The sequence below is a fragment of the Podarcis gaigeae genome (genome assembly GCF_964106915.1).
Source record: "Podarcis gaigeae genome assembly, chromosome: 7".
NCBI lineage: Eukaryota > Metazoa > Chordata > Lepidosauria > Squamata > Lacertidae > Podarcis > Podarcis gaigeae.
This window is the reverse complement of record NC_139683.1, coordinates 43,578,210-43,592,906: the sequence shown is the minus strand read 5'-3', so window position 1 is coordinate 43,592,906 and position 14,697 is coordinate 43,578,210. Positions and strand designations below refer to the sequence as shown.

Sequence of the window (14,697 nt, the reverse complement as noted above, 5' to 3'; positions counted from 1 at the left end):
AGCCTTATGAGAGTGTGTGTCTCCTAACAGCTCTGAGCTCCCTTAAACTACACTTACCAGGATACTGTGGGGAAAGCCATGATTGTTGAAGTGATATGATACTGCTTTACAGGTGGAGCACATATGGAGCCATAGTTAGTACAAACCATGGCTTGCAGATGCATTTCAAACCTTGATTTTCAATTATGATTTGCTGGCTGATCACGTCATGGTTTATCAGTTCAGAATCTCACCAAACAGGAGTGGCTGGCATGGTAGGTCTAGCCAGCTTAGAGGGACTGTGGAGGAGCAGAATGGTGGTGAGACCAGGACTATGTGGATGCACTGGGAACAGTGCTGGATTGGCCCTGCCAGGGCATCCACACAGTCTCAACTTCACCATACTCCATTCTGCCCCCTCATTATCCTGGTAAGCAACAGCAATGCCACTATCAGGAGGGTGATAGTGTGGAAATACCCCACTGGAATAGTCACTTCTGCACCAAACAGTAGTTTGTTGCTGCTGTTGTTTAGTCATCTTAGTCGTGTTCAACTCTCCATGACCCCATGAACCAGAGCATGCCTTGGAAACTCTCACTTTCTTCTCAAAGCTTCTCCTTTTTTATGTCCATGGAGTTTTCTTGGCAAAATGCTGGAGTGGTTTGCCAGTTCCTTCTCCAGGTGGATCACATTTGGTCAAAACTCTCCACTATGGCCTGTCTGTCTTGGGTGACCCTGCACAGCATAGCTCATAGATTCTTTGAGTTATTCAAGCCCCTTCACCATGACAAGGCAGTGATCCATGAAGGGGAAACAATAGTTAAGCTTCCTTACTCATGGTTTGGGACTATGTGTGGATTAAGACATTGCATTTGATAGAACTTCATGGATTCAGTTGAAGAGGCCAGGCATGTAGACTTGAATATGTTTTGTTTATATCACATTGAGATATGCATTTAAAACAAGTTACTTGCAAGACACACTATAACTGAAGTTAAGCAATTTTTAAAAATCGGATTAATTTTTCTTCAAAAATCAATTAACCAAGAAACCCAAGTGATTTTTATCCACCTTGGGCTAAATGAGTTGAAATGAAGTCAATATCAGAGTTGAGATTAGAACTCAACGTACCCATCCTGTGTCTGGAATAAATCTCTCTCCCTGTCAATTTTCATTAGCACCAACTTTCAGCAAGTTAATTAAAAACACTGCTTTGGAATGGGGGAATGGCAAACATATCTATAGCAAGAATTGAATCCTAAGTAATCTGGCACACAGCACTGCCTCATCAACTGAAAGGGAAGCCATTATGAATGGTGTCTCCAGGGATGGCTACTGCTAGGGCAGGTATCATCTGTGCCAGTCATTAGTTCCAGTCAGTTGCAGAGTGGCAGTAATTATCTCAAGGTCTTGTGAATGGCATACATAACCAGTGACGGTGGTTCTCTTTCTAATTACGTCACATCTGCTTTTTGCAACCCCATCCCAAACCTGAGTGTTCTGAAATTAATGGAGAGGCTTGGAGGATCACCCCATGTTTTGAAATAATGTGTGGAGGACTCCATGAGGTTGTGTGGCCTAGTCACATCGCCAACACTCTGTGCTGTGGTCACGCCCCTTAGCCCAATTGGAGCTTCCCCTGAGCTGGAAGAGCTCTACAGTGGTACCTCGGGTTAAGTACTTAATTCGTTCCGGAGGTCCGTTCTTAACCTGAAATTGTTCTTAACCTGAAGCACCACTTAAGCTAATGGGACCTTCTGCTGCTGCCGCGCTGCCAGAGCACGATTTCTGTTCTCATCCTGAAGCAAAGTTCTTAACCTGAGGGACTATTTCTGGGTTAGCGGAGTCTGTATCCTGAAGCGTATGTAACCAGAAGCGTATGTAACCCGAGGTACCACTGTACATAGGTACATAGAGTGTCTTTGCCTTGGCAAAAAGAGCTTTAGCTGAGCAATGCCCATTCTATTCTGGAGGGTCTCCCCATCCTCTAGAGCAGCTTTTTGGAGTAGATAGGGGCTTACGTGTATAGCAAAGAATGGCATAAAAAGAGATGCCCTAACATGACTTGATAGGTAAGCTACTATTGGATACGAATCAGAGCTTCCAGCTATAAAATTGTACAGGATCTTCTTAAACTCAATTTTCCCCATCTCCACCTCATAAAATCAGAATCTGCCCCCACTTAAAAACGTTAAGGTTTTTGTTTTAAGCTTTCTTTCTTTTCCTTATTTTTTTAAAAAAATAAAAAAGTTTTGTTTTGAACTTCTGCAAAGTTTTCTCTCAGCAGCAATCAAGGCTACAAAATGCACACAGCAGTCGATCAGCCTGACATTACCCGAGGCAGATAAAAGCTCACAAGGTAGCTGACTGTACTTTGACCAATTTTGATGCAATTGAAAGATGCTCTGGCCCTTTCTAAATGCTATTGCATGAACAACATGCACCTGGAATTCTCTTGCTCCAAATTAATCCCCAAAGTGTGAGAAAATAACCTTCCAAAATATCACTTTGCTTTGAAGCTTTGTCTGGCACCTTTGGGTTTAGCTACGGAGGTGGAAAGCTGTGGTCCTTTTGTCAAGTTAGCCGCAAGTTATACTGAGCGCCAAGTGTTATGCCCCTATATTTGGGTCCAGACTGAACACACCTGACTGTAGCTGTGCATGTGGTGCAATGGGGTTGCAGAGCTGCCCGCCTAACACTGGCATCACTCCTGTTTACCTGGGTGGGGCTGAAGTGGTGTTGAGTGGGCGTGCAGGAGAGCACTGGATGGAGGCCACCAGTGTACATGCGAGGCTTGACCCTCGTTCAAACTCTTCCTGAGGAAATGCATGGAGAAAAAGATGGCTGCCCACATAATGCCGTCTTCTTGCAACAACTGCATATTGCACCTGGTTGTTGTATGGAGACCTGATTATGTGATCTCCTGTTCCTGTGCAGAAGTACTATACAGCTGGGGCACCTGGTTGTGCTGGTGGTGTCCCATCTGCAGGGAGACCTACACATGAGCAGGAGCTCACACATTGGAGTTTCTTTATGGGGAACAATGTGTTACATGTGGTCGTCGCTGAAAGCAGATGTGATGTCAGGGTAGACCTAAAATCTGCATTTTAGATTCAACAGTAATTCCTGGAGTTCTATAAAGAAGGTGTCCGTAAGCTTTATAGCCACTTCCTTTGCTATATTTAGATGCTTCCCTTTTACAATCAGGGAATTGCTTCCCGTTTGTACTCAGGTCATGCTTGAGGCTTCTCACTGGCCTCTGGTTGGCCAAATGTGAGAAGATGCTAGACTATATGGGCTTTCGACTTGATCCAGCAGGGCTTTTCTTCTGCTCTTAGGAATAAGCTGGGCTTCAGTTTTATAGAATACTCTTTTCGCACTTACAGCTAGGGACAGAGAAAGAGCAGTGCTGGGCCTGGGAGCCAAGCTTTCTACTTAGAACATATATCTTCAGCATGGGTAAATCACTCAGATATTGAAGAGATTTAGGTCTAGATATATAAACATTTTTGCTCAATTGACATAAGAGCTTTTCAGTGTTCACTGTTTGTACATTGTGCACAGGGGGACTAGACTCACAGTTTATCTACAGGTAAATATGCATTGGTTTGCATTATTAATTAGTTTGTCTTAACGTTACATTATGAAACCAGCTCGCCATGTCCCACTACTTTAAGGCTGCTAGAAAGTCTAAGATGAAGGAGAATCTGAGACCCTGAGGGCCTTTCTCAGTCTGATTCAAAGATTGCTTTCTGTCCAATATAAGTAAACATTTTTGAGAGAAAAGAATGGCATCCAAAGCTACAAGAACTTACTTTACATATTTGAGTTGTGTGATGTTCCCTCTCCAGGACTGGAGTGATCCATGTGCTGGGGCAGAGCTGCCCTCTCAACATCAGCTTACTTGGATAGGGCTGGGGTGGGCCAGAGTGGCAAATTCGGGGCTGTGCAGGTGCACTGGTTGAGCCAACCTAACACTCACCCCAGTGCCCCCGTGCAGTCAGAATCGTGCTGCCACCCTGCCCCATCCAGATAGACTTCAGGGATGCCAGTGTTGGCTCCACTCCATCACATACACTGCTCCTGCCCCCTGTTGTGTTGAACCAAAGGTGAACTGTTTTGGAAGCTCCGCAGACGCCATCTTGGTAGTCAAGATGACCCCACAATTAATTGGTAGGAAGCAATGAGCTCATATATGTTTATATTCACTCGCTTTGATATAAACTAATTAGCTACCTTTGATGTTATCCTTAGCTTCAGGTGCTGGGTTCTGAGCCCAGAAAGGGGAACTATCTGCAAGTTTGGGTATTTGCCACCTATGTCCTCACCTGGTCAGGTGAAGTGATGGGAAGTCCTGGCCAAAGTGACGTATGCTGCTTTGTGCAAAAATAATGTATGAATGTTTGCTTGGATGTGGACAAGCCATCTCCTTGCTGCGGTGTCTGTTCCGTGTCTGTAAAGGCTGGGAGACCTAGCAAGGTGATTTGCTGCAAAACTGCACCTTTCTTTAATAAAGCACTAGAGCTGATCAATCTGGCGTTTTTGACATTCTTTTTTGGCATCCCTACACCCAGCTACTCCCACAAGCCAGGTAATCAGCACACCCTTCAGATCATCCGATGAATTTGCCTAGGCTCTCTTCAGATATCCAAATGCATTTTCATTTCGCATGCAAGATCTGACTACACCCCATGCTTTCACTATGTCATCTGCAAAGTGATAGTCTATTGAGTGTATATAGCCAGTTGTAACTCAGACTCTTAATGTGTTCAGCAAATTTATATGTAGGCATTGTATTTGTCTCAGCATACCCCTTAAAAAGCGCACAGGTGAGGGGGCTTATCAGATGAGTTGAAGGGAGCATCTTTGTTACAACACATTATCTTTTTAAAATAATAATATTCTTTTCGCAGGTCTGACACATCATATGTGCTGCCTTGTTGACAGCTGTCACAAATTCCTTTTACATTGTCAGAAACCCTTTCCCCCGTCACAATAAATATTTTACATTGGGATGTGGAATTTCTATTATTTGGACAATGTCCTGTGAATTATGCAAGATTCTACGGTGAAAAGAGCAATTTAGCATGGGAAAAAATTGCAGCCCTAGACATTGGCTTTGTCTTGTTTGATAAATTCAGTGTAACTACAGTAAAGCTTATCTGCCATTGTCACTAGTGCCCTAGATACACCACAGATAATAGTCTGAGATAAAGGGAAGCAGATTCTCTTATTTAAAAACTCACATGAAAGTTCTGCCTGCCAGATAGTATAGCATAGCAGGCAGATAATTTGAAGCAAAATAATTTGCTTCTTGCAGTGTTTGAGCTAGTCAAGATCTATAGTTTTGCACTTCATCTTTTCCGAGCCTTTTGTATATAAAATTGCACTAGCTGTATTAGGTGAATTGTAGGTCTCATATACATAAAAATAGTTATTTTAATGCTCTTCTCATAGGGATCGTCGCATCATTTTAGGCATATCTAACAATAAATAATAAAGCCTGCCATTCATACAGCTCTGTGGTGAACCACATTTGGAATTTGTTTTTGGAGGAGAGGAGGAAGGAAACTACTTGGGCTGGGGAATACTAAGTGGGAGAGAGAGTTGAAAGGAGCATAGCATGACAATTGGGGAGGTGTTAGGATTTTTTGTCAAGAGAAAGCAGGTGGAGAGTAGAGGGGAGTTGGAAGAGGAAGAGGGTGGAGAGTAGAGGAGGTGGACAGGGTGGGAATGGGTTTAACAGATTACTCCTTCTAATCACATTCATTCCATACTGCAATTAAATATCATTCTGTTTTCATTGTTCCTCAAATAAACACCTTGTCCATTGTTACTCCTGGGTAATTGTCAATGAAAGCCACACTAAGCCAAAATGGGTGCCAACCTTAGCTTCCCCAACCCTTTTATGCTGCACTTGGAGAACAGCAGCCTTTTGACGGAACCAGAAAATTTGGTCAGCTAGCCCCACCCATTATATGCAATAACGTTGCCATAGCTGAAGCTGATTCTGGGGTGGGGTCTATTTGCTGCGATGCCACCATTGACAGTGTGTCACCGCCAGCGGCGTAGCGTGGGTTATCAGCACCCGGGGCAAGGCAAGTAATTTGCGCCCCCTAACCTGGGGCAAGGCAAGTAATTTGCGCCCCCTAACCCGGGGCAAGGCAAGTACAGTAATTTACTCTCCCAAGCAGCAGCAGTGAGGCTTCTCTTTCCCCCGCGCTCTCCCGGAGCTGCCTCTTTTCTTTCCTTTTTTCCCTTTCTCCAAGGCTTTTCGCTTTCTCTCCTTAATTGATTCCCCCTCCACACCGCAGCGTTTGCTGGCTGCTCCCCCCCCTTCCCCTCTCTCTCCTCCTCGCTCTGCTTGCCTTGCCCTGCCCTGCCTGAGGGCGCCCTGAGGAGACTCCGCTCTCCTTTCTGACCAGGCGAGGTGGAAAAAAGGGGGGAAAGTCTCTTCCCGCCCCTTCGCCAGACTCCCTGCTCGGCACGGCCAGTGGAGAGAAAGCCGCAATTACCATAAAGCTCCTCTCCCTCCACTTCGCCAAGCTGTCAAAGCCCGGCAGCAGCGGCAACGGCAGCAGCAGGCGCAGCCAGACCCCCGCCAGCCAGCCAGCCCGCCCGCCCGCCCGCCCGGCTTCCTCTCCTTTTTTTGCCCGCGGCAGAAGGCTTTACTCTCCCCCTTCTGCGACCTCCTCGCCAAGCCGAGCGAGCGCGGGCTCCCTAACCCGTGGATTTTAGTAGGGGCAGAGAGCTGCTAGTGCGAGTGCGCCCCCCGCCCAAGTTGTGCCCGGTGCGGCCGGCACCCCTGGCACCCCCCACGCTACGCCACTGGTCACCGCTAGTCGGCCAGCACCATATCCACAATAACATTCCACTAACAAAATCAGGCACTTCATTTATTTATCCAGAATGCTTTAATGACACCCTTTATTATTTTTATTTAAGGTATTTTAACACTGCCTTTCCAGGCAAGTGCATGTTAAAAGCATCTTAAAATAAAAATATAATATAAAAATAATTCAAAATTTTAAAATAGTACAAAATAAAATTATAATAGTAATAGTAAAACTTTTACATAATCAGAAAGTACATAATTGTGGCAGAGTGTCTTCCAGCTAATGAACATCAAGTCTGGAAGGCCAGTTAAAAAAAGTAAATTTTCAAGGCCCTCAAAAAAGCTGGCAGCATAAAAAATTGTTTTATTTATTTCATAAAATGTATATACCGTTTGATTGTAGGAAAAAACCCTCAAAGAGATTTGGCACATGTTCAATGGGGGTCAACAGCCAAGGGGAAACCATAGAGAAGGACTACTCCCTGGTGGACACCCATCTTACTGACCAAGTGTGTAAGTGTACAAATGTACAAGTAGAACCTCTTGGCTCACAACAAGGGTAATTGTATGGAATTAACAGAAAGGCTGGGGAGTGGGTGGTGGTGTGTTACTGTAAAGAGGAAGTCACTGGGAGTAACGGTGAGAATGAAGGAGTGATATAAGGTGTTGCAGGCCACGGTGTAGTTGTGGCTACAGTGTGTAAAGTGATTCATACATCTAAGAACCTAGAACTTAGGGATACAAAAGGAAGGCAGGGGAAGCATAACAAAGATAGCATATAATCAATGAAGATCTAAAATTTTGATTCAAAGTGTTTATACATTGGCATAGGAGAAAAGGAACTCCAGAACTTTTATTTTTCTGAACTTTTATTTTATTTTATTTGCGTTGTCTCCTTGTTTAAAGTTAACTTCTCTTTAGACTGTCATTCGCACATTACAAGACAGGGCAATTCCCACTCTGAGTGGAAAAGGTGATTGTGGGCGTTAAAAAAAGACACATCTCCTAATTAAGGGTATTCAGCTATATATCTTGCTGTGAATAGAGTAACCTTTCTTGGGGGGAAAAATAGAGCCATTATGCACACATCTGTGATGGAATGGAATAATAGATGTTTAAGAACAAGGTCTTGGATTACTTTGATAAAAATCTGCATTTAATCAAGTTGTTTCAGCAGATGAATTCACCACAAAGATACCGCTTCCACTCATACATTATCTTTTCACATAGCCTTTCTCACAAGAGTCATTCCTGAACAGTCTGCCAGGGATTGTGCTTTATTTAAGAAGCCGTTTCTAAGAAGGGATGTGCGTGCCAAAGCAAGGGTGGGAAGAATAGATGGCTTGCATGAGAGCTGAATGGTAGAAGACGAAGCCTTTTTGAATAGCATGGTAACCCATAAATGCTAGTTATTTGTACAACATAAAAGACAGAGAATTAAAGAGGAATGCCATCTTTCTTCCTTTTAAATAGGGGAAAAATAACTCATCTACTTAGTAGTTACACAAGCTTCTTCCCAGGTAGGAGGGGGAAATGATTCTGAATGCTGTTCTAACCTGGTCAGGGCTTGCATGTGATGCTTTAGTGTAGGGAACCTCCAGCCCAAGGAAGACAAATTAGACCTAGCATGGGACCCAATTTGCCCCATGAGGCTGTTCCCCTGAAACCAAAGCCACCTGCCCCACATCTGACATCATACATGATGTCAGGTGTCAGACATGTATGGATCTATGATATATTTTGGGAAATGGTTTGTTTGTTTGCTTTCTATAGGTTCAGCCACCTCTTGAGATCATGGGATAAATCAGCGTCATATAGCCAACATGCTTAAGACTAATTAATGCATGAAGGGGTTAAGATCATAGAGTAAGGTGTCCTGCCAAGCTTAGTTAGGTCACACTCCTTACCTTGGGAGGAGGGGCTACCAAGGCCTCTTTCCATCATGTGAACCAACAAGCAAGGATGTTTGGCATTTGGGTACCAGGTATCATTTTGAATCTAGATGACTTTGGTGTGACCACCCATTTTGGGGCATGGCTTTAGCTGCCTCTCAATATATCATCACCAAACATTAAATGAGGGTTCATGGGGTGGGGGTGACAGACTTCATTGATGTTTTGATGCAGGGTGCCATTTTGATTCAAGATGGCAGACAAAAACATGACTTAGATTGCCTTCACTTGATTTTTGCCAAGACAGGTCCATAGCTGTCAACATTTCCCATTTTTTAAGGGAAATTCGCTTATTCCGAATAGGATTCCTTGCAAGAAAAGGGAAAAGTTGACAGCTATGGACAGGTCCAAACTTACCAGTTGCACTAAAAATCGGTCATGAGGTAAGAAGGTGGCACCTTTTATGGAACAATACTGTTGAAAGAAATGGATAATAACAATAAATGGACGGTTCTCACAAAAGAAGAATGTAAGAAGTGGAGCCCCCAAAGATCAGAACTGGGGCCTGTGCTATTTATCTTATTCATAAATGCTCTGGAGCTAGGGGGTGAGTAGTGAAGTGGCCATGATTGCTGATAAATTGTTCAGGGTGATAAGAACAAAAAGATATTTCCAGGAGCCATGAAAGGATCTTTCCCAACTGGGCGAATAGGCATCAAGATGGCAAATGAGATTCAGTGTCGGCAAGTGAAGCAAGCAATCAAAGTGATGCACATTGGGACAAAAATAAATAAATCTTAACGTGGACATTTACAGGGTGTGAACAGGCAGTGACTGACCAGAAAAGAAATCTTGGGGTCATGATGGGTTCAATGAAAATGTCAACTGAGTGTGCAGCAGCTTTGAAAAAGGTGAATTCCATATTAGGTACCATTAGGAAAGGGATTAAAAATAAAACTGCCAATATAATAATGCCATTATACAAATTATGGTGTGCACTTGGCATATTGTGTACAGGCCTGACCATTGCATCTTAAAAAGGATACTGTGGAGCTGGAAAAGGTTCAGAAAAGGGCATGCAAAATCATTATGGCACTGGAACAGCTGCTCTGTGGGGAAAGGTTGCACCATTTGTGACATTTTAGTTTAGGAAAAAAGATGGGCAAGTGGGGATATGAGAGAGGTGTTCAACGTTATGTACGGTGTGGGAAAAGTGGATATAGGTAAGTTTTTCTCCCTCTTATATAGTATTAGAAGCCAGGGGTCATCTAATGAGGCTGCGTGTTGGGAGAGCAGGACAGACAAAAGAAAATATGTATTTAAACAGTGCATAAGGAAACTATAGAATTACAAGATGCAATGATGGCCATCAATTGGCTGGCTTTAAATGGGGCTTAGATGAATTTATGGAGGATCAGGCTATCAGTGACTACTAGGGATGGTGGCTGCCTATTACCTTAGGGATCAGAGGCAGCCTGCCTCTGAAGACCAGTTGCTAGGAATCACAAGTGGGGAGAATGCAGGTACACTTGTATCCTGCTCATGGGCTTCCCATGGGCAACTGTTTGGTCACAGATGCTGTACTAGATTAAGGTTATCAGACGTCCCCGGTTTCCGGGGACAGTCCCTGGATTTGCATATCTGTCCCTGGACAAATTCCGTCCCCAGAATGTCCCCAGATTTGCAAATCTGTCCCCAGGAAATGTGGCAGCGGCAGACTCAGCAGCCTGGAGCCAGCCTGGTAGCACAGTTGGTTCTGGCTGGCTTCAGGAGCTGCTCACCGCTCGCTGCCATGGTGCCTGCCATTTTACCTGTGCCACAGCAGCAAGCAGTACCTGAAGCCAGCCAGAGCTAACTGCACTTCCAGATTGGCCCCTCCTGGGCAACGGTCACCCGCCCGTGACTCCCAAGCCTCCTCTGATTTGTCAAAACAAAAGAGGAAGGAGATCAGGGAAGGCTCAGGAATCATGGGTGGGTGGCCCGCCGTTGCCCAATTTTTAAAAAACTCTGCGCATTTATGTTTCACAGGGTGTGAAAGAAGGGCTTTGCACCTTCGTACAATATGAATGTCTGCTTGGGCCTAGGGTCTTTTGCCTCACCATCCCCACTACTGACTCCCTGTTGCTACTCAGCTCCCCCCCCCCCCCAAAGAAAAGTGTCCCCTGATATCCCGGATTCATTGAAAAAAACCTGGTAACCATACACTAGATGGGCATTTGGTCTCATCCAGCAGGCCTCTTCTTATTCTTTGTGTGAATAGAATGAGCAACTGAGAAATCCTGAAGCACGTTGTCTATGCAAATGTTGGTGAATTGAACACCGTGCATCTCCTGTTCATTGAAATTGGGGGCCATCTTGTTGGACTGTGCCCCCGATGAGTACATAACCAAAGGAAAACAAATGGTTCCGCAAATAACAAATACATCTGAAAACATTGCCCAGAAACCTCTCTCCTGTCAGATAATTAGAAAAGGAAAATGATGTTTTATTCACCCATCAGTAGCTTAACAAGCTGACTTTAGCTTTGATACCTCGTGAAACATTTAGGCAATCTTGTATTGAGTCACATTGTTTGATGTTAGAAAATAGACTGTTTCTCTGTTCTATGTGGTCTTTTGTGTGTGTGTTTATAATGAAAGTGAACAATGGTGCAGCTTATTCATCATCAGCTCTAAACAGTGAAAGCAGTTACCTTCTAGCAATGCACCATTCAAGGCAGAGCTTTGAAACCGAAAGTTCAAGCTGAGCAGTTTTGTTTCAATCAAGTCGAATAGGTATGTATGTATAGCTTTGAAAAAGGGTCTGATGCCAAGAGGAGAGGAGTATTCAGCACTGAAAGAAACAGAAATGGCTGCTATTTTACTAACCCATTGTACATTTTTCTTTAAGAAGGCAACAACCCCGGGGGGAGGGGGAGGTAGGAATTTATCTGTTTAAACACTTGGCAGCCAGAAGAACCATGTCAAGATGTGGTAGATGTATGGTCAGGATTTAGAGAATGCCCAGGCCTTTCTATGCTGCTCCAATGGTGCAAAACAGCCATTGACCCAATTAGGGCAGATTTACAGTTGCTTTGCATTACTGAAACAGCAAGGTAGCAGGAGCACACTGCCAAAATTGACCTGCACACACGCTGCAGCCAAGACATTTCACAGAAAGGAACGGCCGAGTTCCATATATTTATTTAGATTCCTACCGTAAGTGGCTCAGTCGACGATAGCAACCAGCAGGTCCCCAGTGAAGTGTGCTTTGTTCTCAGCAGTTTTGGAATTCACTGGCAGGGTTTGATGGTCCATGTAAGACTCCTACTTTGCTCCCCCCCCCCCCGCCAGCTGAAATATTTTATACGTAAGAATGTTATCAACTGTTCTGTATAATGAAATGCCTTCACACACATGGATTCCAACAGCTGCTATGTTAAAACTGAATTCCATTTTACACCAAAGTCATAGGATTCTGACTCTTTTGGGTTGCTTTTCCCCCTCTTTTCCCCATACTCATAAAAGTAGCTCACTTCTGACTATAACTCTTTTTTCTGTTTAAGCCCAAAGTATCTGGGTTTTACAGCAGAGCTGTTTTTGGATTAATGATTCCCAACTGGATTTCTTCACTGAGACTGGGAGAGGTCAGAGCTCCACAGGGGAGGGGCCCCAGCAGCAAGTCAGCTTTGAATATAGGAAGCTGCAAGTTCAATCCCCAGCTTGTGTTTAAAAAGCTGCAAATTCAATCCCAAGCCTCTGAGGTAGTAGGGCTGTGAAACATTTCTGTCGCAGGCTCCAGAGAAAATCTGTCACTCAGGGCTGGTAGTACTGTGACAGACAAGCCATTGGACTGACTCAGTATAAGGCTTGGCATCTGATCTTCCTACAGAGCAGGTTCAGATGTGAACAATCCTAACTTGCTAACCTATGGGTTTGGGAAGTCAGGAATGAGCATTTGGGTGTTTACGTGTTACATTCCATGGGTGTGCAGTGTTTGCACCTGTATACACAAATACTGAAGTTGTACAGATCAACAAGACACAAACATCTCCACCTGCATTACAAAGCAGTACCATCTCAGGACACAGTAACATCACTTCCACCTTTTCCTGTTTCTTATATGGCTGAGATCCTATATCCCAGTAGGTGAGTACAGTGGTACCTCGGGTTAAGTACTTAATTCGTTCCAGAGGTCCGTTCTTAACCTGAAACTGTTATTAACCTGAAGCACCACTTTAGCTAATGGGGCCTCCTGCTGCCGCCATGCCGCCAGAGCATGATTTCTGTTCTCATCCTGAAGCAAAGTTCTTAACCTGAAGCACTATTTCTGGGTTAGTGGAGTCTGTAACCTGAAGCGTATGTAACCTGAGGTACCACTGTAATCTGTGTTAGTTCATGGCAAAAAGACCCACTTAAAACCACAATTGCTAAAAGAATCTTGAAAGCAAAAAGGGGCAGTTAGAGTTTAGGAGTAACCGTCAAATGGAAATTGGTATTTGGATCCTTTCATAACCAAACTTTAGACATGAGTTGTTCCAGGGATCAGAAAAATAATAATAATAAACGTAATTTGGGCACTGGCCATCTGCTCCTTTAAAGAGATTAGCTATTGCCAAGCCCATGGGCTTTGTGCAATGGTGCCTTTTAAATATCCACAAGCAGGAAGTGAAGCATAACATGGTACTAGGATTTCATGGCCAAAAAGAGACAGATTTGTCCGGGTTTCGATTCCATTGTCCTTGCATCCAAAGGAAAAACAACAACAAATGCTTGCTGAAAACATGATCCTCTTGCACTTTTGAACTTTTTGTGTGCATTTACAAACCAGCTATTTCTCAGGGCAGGTGGGTGGGGCAGAGAAACATAGGTGTGAAATGTGAACCATTTCAAATATCTCTGCTAGAGTCATTCCCTCTAAAGATTTCCTAAAATTTCCTCCAGTAGCCCTGCACATGTTCTCACAGAAAGCAGAAATGTGTGATCTAGGTGCGAATGATAATTTTGCTTTGGAAAGTTGATTTATGTTCACAAGCTCTTTCAGATCACTCAGGTACAATCTGCCGAGACATCCTTCTGACACTATTGAAATGAGTCAGACCTAAGAGCTACTTTTCCAGTGAATGGTGTCCTTACAAAGCAATGCTAAAGTCCTGGTAGTCATGTGATTCACATGCAACAAAGAAGAAAGAACAAGTAAAAGGAAAGTGATGATTTCATTAGGTCAACTAAGCATTCACAATGTAGGAAGCCTCTGAGTTGCATAGAATTATTTGGGTACACTTATTTGGGTGGTAACAAGATGGGTAGCTGAGTTAGTCACTGGTGGCAAAAACTTCACTTTACTTCGAAGACTAACAAATATATGATAGAAACAGTTCCCAAATTCCTCCTCCCACCACCACCAACCACTTGAAAATTGCTGAGGGTCCTGCTGGATCACTTACGTAATTCTTGTTCTTTCGCCTATTGTAGCAATTGTTGTGCATTGTGCTAGAAACAGCACACTTTGTGATTGTATCTTAATCACTGCTTTTATTTCTTATGTATTGTGATTTAATTTGTTAGACTGTGAATTCCATAGAATTCTTTGTTCTTTTAATTTAGAGAAAAAAGTGTTTTGGATAACAAAAAGTTAAATTTATGTTTTTTGGGGGAGGAAATCTGGAAGCATGCTTTTTTTTACCTTTTAAATGTGTGTGTTTGTTTAGTTTTTTAGCCTTGGATATGTAGGTATAAAGCAATATATGAATTCTGAAACTTATGTCATGTGGCAGGGCTTAATTTCAAAATAAGAGGTATGGAGTCAATCTGGTCAGGAAATCATAATTGGACCCTCTTACATGCTAACTCTTCCTCTGTCCATACATGTGCAAAGCGCCATCACTATGCATATGTGTAATGACACACTTTCCGAAATCAGTGCTGTACAAGTCCTATTGTGATAGCAATGATAAAAATGACAGCCCTACCAAGTCCAAAATGTTACCAGCTGCCAATGATAGACAGTACC

The 14,697-nt window shown here is 43.5% G+C and overlaps 1 long non-coding RNA gene across 1 annotated transcript in view; it reads right to left on the bottom strand.

Moving 5' to 3' along the window:
• The window catches only part of LOC310848721, a 78,796-nt gene extending 66,772 nt beyond the window's left edge, over positions 1 to 12,024 (bottom strand). The window contains exon 1 of the long non-coding RNA XR_014566540.1: positions 11,903 to 12,024. This is a non-coding gene — a long non-coding RNA (uncharacterized lncRNA). The remainder of the gene's footprint in view (positions 1 to 11,902) is intronic.
• Between the last annotated feature and the right edge of the window lie 2,673 nt (positions 12,025 to 14,697).